General features: G+C 42.4%; 1 protein-coding gene across 9 annotated transcripts in view; it reads right to left on the bottom strand.

Annotated features, from left to right (window-relative positions):
• The window catches only part of Ankrd44 (ankyrin repeat domain 44), a 242,195-nt gene that overhangs the window by 123,780 nt on the left and 104,828 nt on the right, over positions 1-13,587 (bottom strand). Inside the window, exon 1 of one of the 9 annotated variants that reach the window (XM_087200343.1) lies at positions 7,087-9,064. The exons of the other annotated variants lie outside the window; for them this stretch is intronic. The gene's annotated coding sequence lies outside the window, so the exon portion shown is untranslated. Of the gene's footprint in view, positions 1-7,086; positions 9,065-13,587 lie in introns of those variants that run through there. 9 annotated transcript variants of the gene reach the window in all.

Below are 13,587 nucleotides of genomic sequence, written 5' to 3'. Positions count from 1 at the left end.
AGCCCAGGAGTAGATGGGTTCACGGCTGAATTTTACCAGACCTTTAAAAAGAATTACAATCAATGCTCCTCAAACTGTTCCATGATATAAAGGGAAAGAAAAATTCCAAACTCATTCTACAAGGCCAGCAGCGCCCTGATACCAAAACTGGACAATGACAAAACAACAAAAAACTGTAGACCAGCATCTTTGATTAACATAGATGTAAAAATCCTTAATAAAATACCTGCTTATCTAATTCAACAACACAGTAAAAAGATCCATCATAACTGAGATGGCTTCATTCCAGGGATTCAAGGATGGTTCAACATATACAACTCAATAAACATAATAGAATATAAATATAATAGAGGCTATATATATATAGTAGTATATACATATAAACATAATAGAATTAAGTATAGAAATCATATGATCATATCAATTGACATAGAAAGACTTTGACAATTTATCCTTCTTTATAGCTGAGTAGTATTCTATTACATATAGATACCACATTGTCTATTTGTCTATTGATGGACATATAGGCTGTAGCTATTATGAATTGTGCTGCTCTAAACATGGGTCTGCATGGATCACTGTAATACGATGTCTTTAGCTCTTTTGGGAAGATACCTAGAAGGCGGACAGCTAGGTCAAATGGAATTTCTACTTTTATTTTTTTGAGGAATCTCCATACTGATTTCCATAATGGATGTACTAGTTTACACTCCCACTGGCAATGTAGAAGGGTTCCTTTTTCACTGCAGCCATGCCAGCATTTGTTATTGTTTGGTGATCACCATTCTCTCTGGTGTAAGATGAAATCAGTAAATTCAACATCCCTCATAATAAAAATCCATGAAGAAACTAAGTCCTGAAAGATCATTCCTCAGTACAGTGAAGGCCATAGACAACAAACCCACAGCCAACATCATTCTTAATAGGAGAAAACTGAAAGCATTTCCTCTAAAATCAGGAATGAAGCAAGGATATACATTTTCACCACTCCTAGTCAATATAATACTTGAAATTTTAGCTAGATCAATTAGGCAAGGGAAAGCAAGGGATACAAATAGGAAAAGAAGTCAAATTATCCTTGCTTGCAAATGATTTAATCCTGTATTAGAAGACCCGAAAGTCATACAGAGATAATGGGCTAGCTAAGAAAGAAATCAGGAAAGCACATTCACAATAGCTTCAAAAGAATAAAATAAACTAAAATATATAGGGGTCAATCTAACCCAGGAGGTGAAAGACCTCTACAGTGAAAATTTCAGAACACTGAAGAAAGAAACTAAAGAAGACACCAAAAGATGAAAAGACGTTCCTACTGATGGATTGGCAGAATTAGTATTGTTAAAATGGCCATATGATCAAAGTGACCTACAGATTCAATGCAATCCCATCAAAATACCAATGGCATTCCTTACAGAACTAGGAAAAGTAATCCTACAATCCATATAGAAACACAAAAGACCCAGAATAGTCAAAGCAATCCTAAGCAACAAGAGCAAGGCCAGAGGCATCACAATACCTAATTTCAAATTATACTACAAACCATAGTAACAAAAACAGCACGGTACTGGCTCAAACATATGCATATAGACCAATGGGGCAGAATAGAGGATACAAAAACAAATACACACAACTATAGCCACCTGATTTTGGACAAAGAAGCCAAAAATATACATTAGAGAAAGGACAGCCTCTTGGACAAATGGTGCTGGGAAAACTGGATATCCATATGTACAAGACTGAAATTACCTCCCTGTCTCTCGCTTTGTCTATAAATCAATTTAAAATAGATTGAAGACCTAGGTATGAAACCTGAGATCTTAAAACTGCCGGAAGAAAACACAGAGGAAACACTGTCATAAGCACCAGCAAAGACTTCCTGAACAGTATTGCAATAGCACAGCAATAATCAACGAATGGGACTATGTCAAATTAAAAATTTTCTGTGTAGCAAAGGAAACAACTAACAGAGTAAAGAGACAATCTAAAGAATGTTTGGGGGTTTTTTTGGTATCGGGGATCGAACTCAGAACCTTGAATTTGTGAGGCAGGCAGCAGCACCACTGAGCTAAATCCCCAGCCCTTGGAAGTTACTCTTCTGACAGAAGATTAGTATCTAGAATATATAAAGAACTCAAAAAACACCAAAGAATTAAATAGCCCAATCAATAAATGGGCAAATGAATTAACTGGACACTTTCAAAAGAAGAAGTACAAATGGCCAGGAAGTATATGAAAAAGTGTTCAATGTCTTTAGCCATCGGGAAATGCAAATCAAAACTACAATGAGATTCCATCTCACTCTACTCAGAATGGCCACCATCAAGAAGGCAGAAAACAGTAAGTCCTTGGGAAGATACGGGGTAAAAGGAACTAATTCTACATGGCTAGTGGGAATGGAAACTGGCACAGCCACTATGGAAATCAGTATGGATGTTCCTCAAAACACTAAAACCAGCACTACCATTTGATCCACTCCTCAGCACATACTTGAAGGAAATAAAGTCAGTGTACCACAAGGACACCTGCATGCCCATGCTTATTGGGTCACAATTCACAAAAGCCAAGATTTGGAACCAGATAAGGTGCCCATCAACAGATGAATGGATCAAGAAATGTGCTATATACACACAGTGGAGTATTATTCAGGCATAAAGAAAAACAACATTTTGTCATTTCCAGGAAAATGGATCTGGAGATCATTATGTTGAGTGAAATATGCCAGATTGAGAAAGACAAATATCCCAATCACTCCGATATATGGAATCTAAAAGCGATGACCTGAAAGTAGGAGGGAGACCATTATTAGTCAAGCAGAAGGGAATACGGAGGAGGGGACAGCTGGTTAAGGGCAGGTAACAGGAGGGACGCATATAATGGAAATATGACATACACATTGAATCTCCCCTCAAAACTGTGGAAGTGGGAGGGAAATCAGGGCAAAGAAGTGGAGGGGATGGAAATGATCAAAGTACATTACACACATGTCCAAATCTGCTAAAATGAAACCTACTATCTGTGTAACCAATATGCACTAAGACAAAAAGATCTGAAAAAATATTTACATTCCAGTGGGGAGGCTGACAATGTTCAGATGAATAAACAATGCATGAGATCATTTCCCATGGAGATAAAGACTGTGACAGAATTAAAACAAATGGGGGAGGGGCCAGGGATTTAGCTTAGTGGTTCCACCCTGCCTCCTCGAAGGCGCAAGGACCCAAGTTGATCCCCGGTACCAAAAAAAAAAAAAAGGGAGCAAGTGATTGTGGAGATGGGAATGCATGTATGGCCTTTCTGAGGATGGTGATATTTCAGCTGAGAGCTAAGCAGATTTACTGTGTTTTATGGGTCAGAAAACGGTGGCTCAAACAGATTCCCAATTTCCTCAAGATCCCACAAGTGCAATGAACTGGTTGGACCTTCTCTGCTTAGACTCCAGCCCCTGTCCTTGCCCAGGCATTTTTCCTCAGCCATGCTGAGAGGCAGCGTGGTTACTTGCAGAGGAATAAACACTGCCTCCCCATCTGTAAATTAGAGATGATAATATCTGTCTTGGAGGCCTGATAAGAGGAACGCGAGCCCCAGGAGGCAGCTGCACATCTCACGCTCCCAGCATGGGCACTGCTGTCATCAGCGCTTCCGTGGTCTCCTTGACCACAGCGCCCAAAGCCCTTGAGCCACATTGTACAGTTCTCCTAAAACAACCGTGCACTTTAGTTTCAAGATTCTTGGATTCACTGCTGATTTTAATCGGCACTCCTGGTAAAATGTGATTATCCAGTCGCCAGCCCTTGATGAGCCTGAGGACGCTGCTCTATTTTTTGACAGGTCAGGCCCTCTGCTCTTGCTGTTGGGCATTTCATGACTCACTGACATCTAAAGCAGATGGCAGGCAGGGGTGTGGCAGGAAGGGATGGTCAGAGCAGCCTAATTGTTGGAAATGGTTTTATGAAGGGATTGATAGGTACATAAGAAAAGAGAAGTCTGAATTAGCTGGAAACTTAAATTGCCTGTGAATAGCTTTGGGCAATTACTATGGATAAGAGGAAAGAGAACAGTCACACAACTATAAAATAATGGCATGACTGGGGAATTCAGTGACAGGTGGGACCATGGTGAAGCCTATCAGAGCTACATCGTTCTATTTTGAAAATAAAAACAATGTTTGAAAACATGTTTGCTTATTTGAGAATCATGTGTATTAATTTTTGCAATGGACTATGCAAATAATCAAGGCCAGACTTGTGTAAATATTTTCTATTTCTATATCTCTCCCTAGTTACAAGTTTTTTCCATTTAACTTTATATTCTTTTTGAATCTTCACTATGTCTACTTAAAAATTTCTATTGCGTCTTGGGCTAAAAGTTATATAATTATATGTTCTTCTGTGAATAGAACTAGATCCAGGGTCTGGTCGAATTCTGTCTTGCCCAGAGGATTTAAACAAGGCTATCCCAACCCAAATTATGACTTCATTTGAACCAAAGTAAGTCCATGCTCTGTTTGAAACTTTGGCCTAAAATACAAAGCCAAGAAAATTCTAACGTCTCTCCCTGCCTTGTGAATTCGGTTGGTCTCTCATTACACGACTGACTTTGCAGATTCTGTGGCCCCTCATATGACACAGCTGGTTCAAACTGAAGTTTCTGTACTATAAAAAGAGTGTGTTCTGTGAGGTCATATTGTAAAATTCCTGACGAATCGCCACGTTACTGTTGATATGCATTCAAAGGCTTCCAAGACACCTATGCCTAGGGCCACCACCCTTCAGTGCCATGGCCACCAGCTCCTGCAGGGGTGAGCTGAATGGGGACAGCAGTCCTTCGTCACTGAGCAACAGAATATAAACCACCACGTGTGCTTTTGAGACCGTCACCAAAACAGAGGCTTGACCACACCTGCGCTCTAGAACAAAGCTCCTCAGCCCCGGGGCTGAGGGGTGAAGGAGCCATGGTCCTCCACACACTTACTAAGCTGGAAGTAGCCAGGGGTTGCCTAAGAACAAGGCCATGAGTGTAGCAATGTCATGAGCTAAGCCGATGTCACAAGAGATCCAGTGATGGTCAGTGGGCAGAGGCTCTGAAGAAACAGGATGCTCACAATCACACGGGTGAAGACGGCCGCTAGGGTGTCTAGGAGAAGAAACCAACCTGTCAGGTAATTACGGAATGCCTTTATTATATTTTCCCCAAACGCCTTCTCATTTCTTCCACCACCTGAGCACATAACCTCCCTGCCAAGAGGGACACAGCTGTGGCCTTCATTCTCCAGCCTTATTACCACCATTTAGAGAAAAGGAATCTGAGCCCCGCACAACCTGCACAACCTGCCTGACACAGCAAGCCATGTCGAAGAAACGGGCACTCTGGCTCCCAATCCAAAATGGTTTTCTTTATAAAAATGAAGGCAAGAACATCATCTTTGATGGTCTACAAACCTTCCCACTCAAATTCCCAAGAAATCCTAGAAAATGTGACAAACGTACAGGAGGCTTATAAAAAATTAAACAGCCAGGGGACAGAAACAGAGAGTCCATGGGAGCCACAGCTGGAAGCAGAGGTGCTTATGCTGCATTCAGGGTGCCAGGGCTGGGACTCACACGGCCCCGAGGGTGGGACGCGCCAAGGAGGGGCTGGGACACAGTCTTCACAGAAGGAAGGACCCGGGTCCTGAATGTGGCTTTAACATTCACACAGGTGGGCCAGGAGATGGGCACCCTGGCCTGGGCTCCAGGTTCGGGTTAACGATGCCCCCAGGAGCACCTGCACCCGCAACCTGCCCTCTGCTCTTGGGCTTCAGAATCACAGTCCTTGTAGATTCCAGGAATTTCCAAGTGGGAAATGGACAGAAAAGTTGGTTCTGGACCCATGATACTCTTTGGATGCTCGAAAGAACAAACAAAACCCAGCTGGAGAGAAGAGATGCGTCCTCTGTCCAGGTGACCTGGGATCCACAGCTTCTGTCTCCACAGACAATGAAGCCACGAGCCAAGCCACAAGACCTTGTGGAAACCATTCACTGAAAGCAGAAGTCAGCAAGAACTTGAGACAGAAAACAGTGTTAGAGTGACAGTAGGCAGAATTCTTAAGACAACTCAGGGCATGAAAGACCAAGGGTAAAGACAGTTTTGAAAGATCAAATAAAATTGCAAAGGCAAGCATGCCTGTAGTCTCAGCTACTCAGGAGGCCGAGGCAGGATCCTGTGTGCCCAGCATGGGCAACATAGTAAGACCCCATCTCAAAAATAAACTGGGACAAAGGTACAAGGTCCCAGTGATGAATGTAACTATATTGTATACCCAAAATGTACCAATAAATAAACTTAATAAAAAAAACTGGGAGAGAGATGTGAAGGAAGTATTATGGGAAGCAATACTGATAGATGATGCTACAGATCTCCTAAAACTTGGGTTTAAAGGGGGTGAAAACTGGAAGACTGAAAAAGGAAAGCTAGGAGGAAGGAAAAATAAGTATGGTGACTTTGTGAAGTTTTGTAACTATTCAGCCATATTTTCCAGACATAGACATTTATTCAGAAGCTGTTATAGGCCAACTGTTGTGGTAGGTATTAAGGATCCAAAACTTAAAAGATCCCATCTTCTCACCCTGAAGAAACCTACAGTCCAGGTACCAATTTCCAAATTTAGGAAATTAGAACAAAAATAGCTGGAAAGTAGTAAATGGTGATAGTCATGATAGCAAATAATTTGTAAACATCACCAAATGCGGTAAGACAAGTGTCTTAGTGAATTCTTGCCCCAAACTCATCCATTATGCCCTGATTTGGGCAGGAAGTCTCAACAGACAAGGGAGATCTCTTCTGAAGAGGGAAAACAACACATCTTCCCACTGTGTCCTACAGTCCTTGTGGCTCAGCTTCTCTGCAAACCTTGGGAGCGCTGGGCACACACCCAGGTCAATGGCAGAGGCTAGCATTCTTCTTACAGGCTGACAGGGGGAGTTTTGGGGTGAAATCAGGCACTTTTGCCATTTGCATCTTTTTGCACCTTTTGCACAAGGGGCCTCTGTGATGACCAACAGAGGCGAACAGTCTTCACAGCCCCAAGAATATGGGGAGGAAATACCTTAAAGACGACATGCCAAGACTGGCTCAGCAACAGTTCCACTGGTTTCTTCAGGTATCACAAAAAGGCAGATCTTCCTCCATCACCCACTCGCTCACTCCAATGCCCAGCAGCGCTTGGCTTGCAGATTCAGACACTGGAGAAGAGAGAAGCCCCAGCCTCCTCCAGAGGAAGGAAGGTTGCCTGCCTTTCTGTGAATAGCCAGAGAGGCAGAGGCTGGGGCTGGGCTACAAGTGCGGCCTGTGGCAGAGTTCAGGCAGAGGAAGTTTCTGAGTAGTCTGTTTACCAAAGAAGCAGCAGATAAAAGAAAACAGGGAACTTGAAGTTTGTACACGTGATGTGAGTTTGACATGGGCAGAGGCGCCGTTCTGGCAGCTAAAAATACTGTGTAAACAGGCAGGCTGAGGAGCCACCCAAGCCTTTGCTTCGAGGATGAAGAATTGCTTATCACACGCTTCAGAAACGCTCCGCTAAAAGCACAGGATCAACTCTGCAGCCTGTGTCTGCTGTACAGTAAGACCAACATTTTTCCTCACATATAATACCTTATACTCTGAGGCAGCAGAGGGCGCAGGAATAGGAAAACAGGCCCGCGAAATGCACAAGTTCAGTTCAGTCTTCAACCCAAACTCCCACTGAAATTAAAGAAGCTGCAGACAACTGACAGCTCAGGCCTGGGGAGCTCAGTGTGAGTCTGGACCGAGACCACCAGAGGCAAGCAGAGGCCTAAAGAGATTCAGAGCACAAAATGGGGCCCTTGGAGAGATTTTGAATCATGTGAAGAAAAAAGACAGATTTAAATCAAACAAGGCATAAAATGGGAAGGATGCTGGGTCTCAGGTGAGGGGTTGGAAGCTGTAAAATAAAGTAAGGGAGACAGAACAAACGTCAGGATGCTTTTACAATGTGTCTGCTTTCAACTTTTAGCACCTTGTAAGTACTCAGAAGTATTTATGCAACAGAGCCGCATGCACCACCAGCAAAACCAAACAGGTTACCTTTTTCCTATGTCTGCTTCAGAACTCTGCTTTTGAACATGCTCATAGGGCTAAAGGCCATGGTTCAGAAATGCAAATGGCTCTGAAAGTAACTCGAGGCATGTATGTGGGCGCATGTGTGTGTGTGTGGGGGGGGTTCACCTCTTCTCTGTTACAAATGGAGTTGCAGTACGCATCTTTGTACACATCTCCCTGTGCACATGTATGAGGATTTCTCTAGAACAGATATCAAAAAAGGAAGTGCTGGGCCGGGGATTTAGCTCACTGGTTTTGCTGCCTGCTGCGCAAGCGCAAGGACCCGAGTTTGATCCCTGGTACCAAAAAAATAAAAAATAAAAATGAAAAGGAAGTGCTTGATCCTAGGCTATATAAATAGTCACTCAAATTCTTAGGATTTGCCAAGTAGCCTTCACCAGTTGTTTTACTCACTTATACTCTTACTAGGCAAATGTTAGTTTCTTTTCCCGACACTCCAGCCAGTATTGGATGCTGTGGGCCTCATTTCTCTTTGCCAATATGATGACCCTGACATAATATGTCCTGCTTTCTTCAACTGCAAAACTACTCATGTTAAGTTAAATTACTAAGGTTTTTTACTTGTGATATGTAGTTTTTGCAAAGTTTAATTCAACTTTCAATGAAAACTCAAGTGATGTCTTCACCTAGACACAAGAGAGATGGATAGCCACCTTTCCTCAGTCTCCAGAGAGAAGAATCGAGACTCGTAACCCTTGTTCACGCTTCATACCTCACGGAGCCAACTGTCCTCGGCTGGGGTCTTCAGTGCCTCAGAGGTCACAAGTCCCAGCCCCTGCACTTACCCACTGTCTCACAGAGGGGTTCGACCATCACTCCGTGGCATTTTAACTCATCCACTTGAATGCAAATGGGCAAGTGAGAAACAGAAGCACATTTTTCCAGTCTGAAAATGTTCAAATTATATGTTCAAACCTCAAAACTATACCCAACTCTTGAAACTGAACAAGGATCACTCAAAAGACTGTAAAGGAAGATGAACTAAGACAAAAGAGAATGCCAAAGATATTTTGACTCTATATACCTTATTAAGTAAATATTGGATATATGTACTGCACAAATTTTTTAAAATAAAGTAAGGTATACTGATAAGAATTATACCTGAGATTTTATTTTTTAATTTTAGGGTTAGAACAAGACTGCAAGGGAAATGTGGTCGCCACTCTTCTACTGCTGAAGGACGTGGGACTCTGAGGTGACAAGTAACCTGCTTGTCACCATGCTGGCAAGTGAGCTGGGGTTCAGAACCAGATGTGGTCCCATCCCTACTGAGGCTCTGAACAGCTATAGCCTTCAAGAATGGCAGAAAGGGATTCTTCATTGCAATTAGCCTCTGTCCTAACACTGTAGACCTGAAGCCAAGATTCTTGCACATGAAATGTGTAAGCAGGCAGAAGAATATGGGTAGAGAACTGACACTACCTGATTTTAAGACTTATTTTATAAAGGTACAGTGACTGATGCATTACAGTATTGGTGCACGGTCAGCTCACTGGTGAGAGGTGGCCTCACAACAGGGGCACTGAAAGAGCAGGTACTCATATGGAAGAAGGAGAAGAAGAAAGAGGGCGGGGAGGAGGAGGAGGAGAACTCTGATTCATATCTTGCATCCTAGACAAAAATTAAATCCAAATCAATGCTAGAACTAAATGGATCCTAGAACCAAGTGTAAAACTTAAAATTATACAATGTCTAAAGGATATAGAGAAGAAATTCCTTTGAATTTAGGCAAAAGCACAACCCATAAAACAACAAATTGATAAACTACATTTCATCAAAATTAATAACCTCTGCTCTTTGAAATACATCAAGAGAATGAAGCCAAGCTACCAATTGGGAAAAAAATATTTGTAAAGCATATATTGGATAAAGCACTTCTATGTAGAACTCAAAAAAACCACTTAAGGCTACGGAGGTCCTGAGTCACGCGGAAGACGCCGAATCACCCCACTGCAGACAGGCAGGTCTGCCCACACCCTGCCGAGGTCCCCAGTCGCGCGGAACACACGCCGAATCAGCCCGCTGCAGACAGGCAGGTCTGTGCACGCCCTACCAAGGTCCTGAGTCACGAGGAAGACACCGAATCACCCCACTGCAGACAGGCAGCCACCTGATTCCACATTACCAAGGTGCAGAGGACACCAGACCACCAGACCACCAGACCAAGGTACTAAGTCCCACTGTTCCCGGCCCAGAGGTAGGGGCTTCTGAGCCGTCGTCCCACTGCTCCTGGTCCAGAGGAAGGGGCTTTCCAGTCACCATCCCTCATGCTGCTCCCAGCCCAGAGGAAAGGGCTTTTGGGCCACCTTCTGTCCCCCTGCTCCTGGCCCAGAGGAAGGGTCTTCCGGGCCACCATCCCTCCCACCGCTCCCGGCCCAGAGGGAGGGGCTTCTGAGCCACCATCCCACTGCTCCTGGCGCAGAGGAAGAGGTTTCCCAGCCACCATCCCTCCGGCTGCTCCCAGCCTACAGGAAAGGGCTTTTGGGTCACCATCCCTACCGCTGCTCCCGGCCCCTGTCCCACCTCACCCAGCTCAGAGGAGGTAATCTGTGCAGACGCTAACAGCCCCCCGCCCCAGTCAAAATGAGAAAACACATAAATAAGTCTCAAAACCAGACTTCCAGATCACCTGCACCAACCCTAAAGGGAAATGAGATGGAACCCTCTGATACTCAACCACCTGGACCCACTGAACTGGCAACAAAAGGGGATCTGGAAAAAATGAAATCAGAAATAATTTCTCAGATAACAGGAGAAATTGGGCCCTTAGTGCAAGACATGATTAATAAACCTAGAGAGGAGCTGAGGAACATGATGGAATCCCAACATAAGAAACAAATGGAATCCATAAAACAGATGCAAATAGATTTCCAGGACATGAAAAACTCCATTGAAAGTCTACACAGCAGAATGAGCCAGTGTGAGGACAGAATTTCAGATATAGAAGATAAGATTGCAATTAGTGACCAGGAAAAGAAAAATTGCTTCAAAATTATAAGGGAACATGAGAAATCAATCCAGCAGCTGCTAGGTGATGCAAAAAAGAATAACATAAGACTGACTGGGCTCAATGAAGAAACAGGAGAGAGTGCAGATGACATAAAAAATCTCTTCACAGAAATAATGGCAGAAAACTTCCCAGGCAGGGGAAAAGAGCTTGACATACAGATAAGTGAGGCATATAGGACTCAAAAAAAAAAATCTACCCATAGGCATATAATTGTTAAGATTCCAGAAACTCAACAGAAGAACAAAGTTCTCCAAGCAGTCAGAGAAAAGAAACAAATCACATACAAAGGAAAGCCCATCAGAATCACAGCAGACTTCTCAACACAAACCATCAAGGCAAGAAGAGCTTGGAGTGACATATTCCAAGCCCTAAAAGAAAACAGCCTCCAACCCAGATTGATGTACCCTGCAAAACTATCTTTGAAAAGTGATGGAGAAATAAGATACTTTCATGACAAAGAGCACCTTAGGAACTTCGTGAATACCAAACCAGCACTCCAAAGAATATTACACAATAGCCTAGGAACAGACATTGAGGATCACAACCCCAGGAAGCAAAGCAGAATGAACCCATCTGGCATGACAAGAAATTAAATGGAAAGGGGGAGAACCCAACAAAAAGAAAAAGTTATGGCAATGACAAGTCAATACGTTGCAGTTATAATCATCAACGTTAATGGTCTCAATTCACCAATCAAAAGAAATAGACTGGCAGAATGGGTCAAGAAGCAAAATCCAACAATATGCTGCATACAAGAAACACACTTAATTCAAAAGGAAACTCATAGACTGAAAGTTAAAGGGTGGAAAACAATACTGCATGCGACAGGAACCCGAAAAAAAGCAGGAGTAGCTATCCTCTTTGCAGATCAAGTAGATTTCAAACCAACACTAATTAAGAGAGATGAAGAAGGACACTACATCCTTGTAAAGGGAAGAATCCAAGAGGAAGAGATGACAATCATAAATATCTATGCACCAAACACTAGTGCACCCAACTATATAAAACGAATACTAACGGACATGAAAAGCCATATATGCACTAATACAATGGCAGTGGGGGACCTCAACACCCCACTGTCACAAATAGATCGATCAACTAGACTAAAAATAAGTAATGAAATGCTAGAACTCAATCGAACTCTTGAACAAGTGAACTTAACAGATGTTTACAGAGTCTTCCACCCCACAAAATCAGAATACACATTCTTCTCAGCTGCACATGGGTCATTCTCCAAAATAGACCACATACTCACACATAGAACATGTTTAAGTAAGTGCAAAGGAATTGAAGCTATCCCCTGTATATTATCAGACCATAGTGCGATGAAATTGGAGATCCATAGCAAAAGAAACTCAAAAAATTTCATAAACATGTGGAAATTGAACAACACACTTCTGAATAACCAGTGGGTCACAGAGGAAATTAAAGAAGAAATCAGACAGTTCCTTCAATTAAATGACAATGACAATACAACATATCAGAATCTATGGGACACAATGAAAGCAGTCTTACGAGGGAAATTCATAGCAGTGAATACGCATATTAGGAAAACAGAACAAGCCCTATTAAATAACCTGATGCTGCACCTCAAGCTTCTAGAAAAAGAAGAGCAGGACAACCCCAAAGCTCATACAAGGGAGGAAATTATAAAGATCAGAGGAGAAATCAATGCAATGGAGACTAAGAGAATGATACAAAAAAATCAATGAAGCCAAGAGTTGGTTCTTTGAAAGAATCAACAAAATTGATAAACCTTTAGTCAACCTTGTCAGAAAAAGGAAAGAAAAGGCCCAAATCCATGCAATTAGGAAGGAAAAGGGTGAAACTACAACAGACCCAGCAGAAATCCAGATGATCATCAATACCTACTTCCAGAACCTATACGCCAATAAGATGGACATCACAGAAGAAATGGACAGATTCCTAGATACATATGAATTACCAAAGGTGAATGAAGAAGACCTAAAAATTCTGAACAACCCAATATCAACCAATGAAATTGAAAACATAATTAAAAACTTACCACCTAAGAAAAGCCCGGGCCCTGATGGCTTCACTGTTGAATTCTACAAGACATTTAGAGAGGAACTGCTGCCGCTACTGTTTAAACTCTTCAATGAAATTGAAAGGGAAGCAATACTCCCAAATTCATTCCTGGAAGCAAGCATAACCTTGATCCCCAAATCAGAGAAAGACCCAACCGAAAAAGAGAACTAGAGACCAATCTCACTAATGAATATAGATGCAAAAATCCTTAATAAGATACTGCCAAACAGAATGCAGAAGATCATCAAGAAGATCGTACACCCTGATCAAGTGGGATTCATCCCAGGGATGCAGGGATGGTTCAATATACAAAAATCAATTAATGTAATACACTATATCAATAGAGCCAAGGACAAAAACCATATGATTATCTCCATAGATGCAGAAAAAGCATTTGACAAAATCCAA

This window comes from Heterocephalus glaber, unplaced genomic scaffold (genome assembly GCF_053883595.1).
Source record: "Heterocephalus glaber isolate CG9 unplaced genomic scaffold, H.glaber_assembly_v1.0 deba00001743, whole genome shotgun sequence".
Lineage (NCBI taxonomy): Eukaryota > Metazoa > Chordata > Mammalia > Rodentia > Bathyergidae > Heterocephalus > Heterocephalus glaber.
Note: the sequence above shows the minus strand (reverse complement) of the source record. Positions and strands in the feature narration are given on the sequence as shown.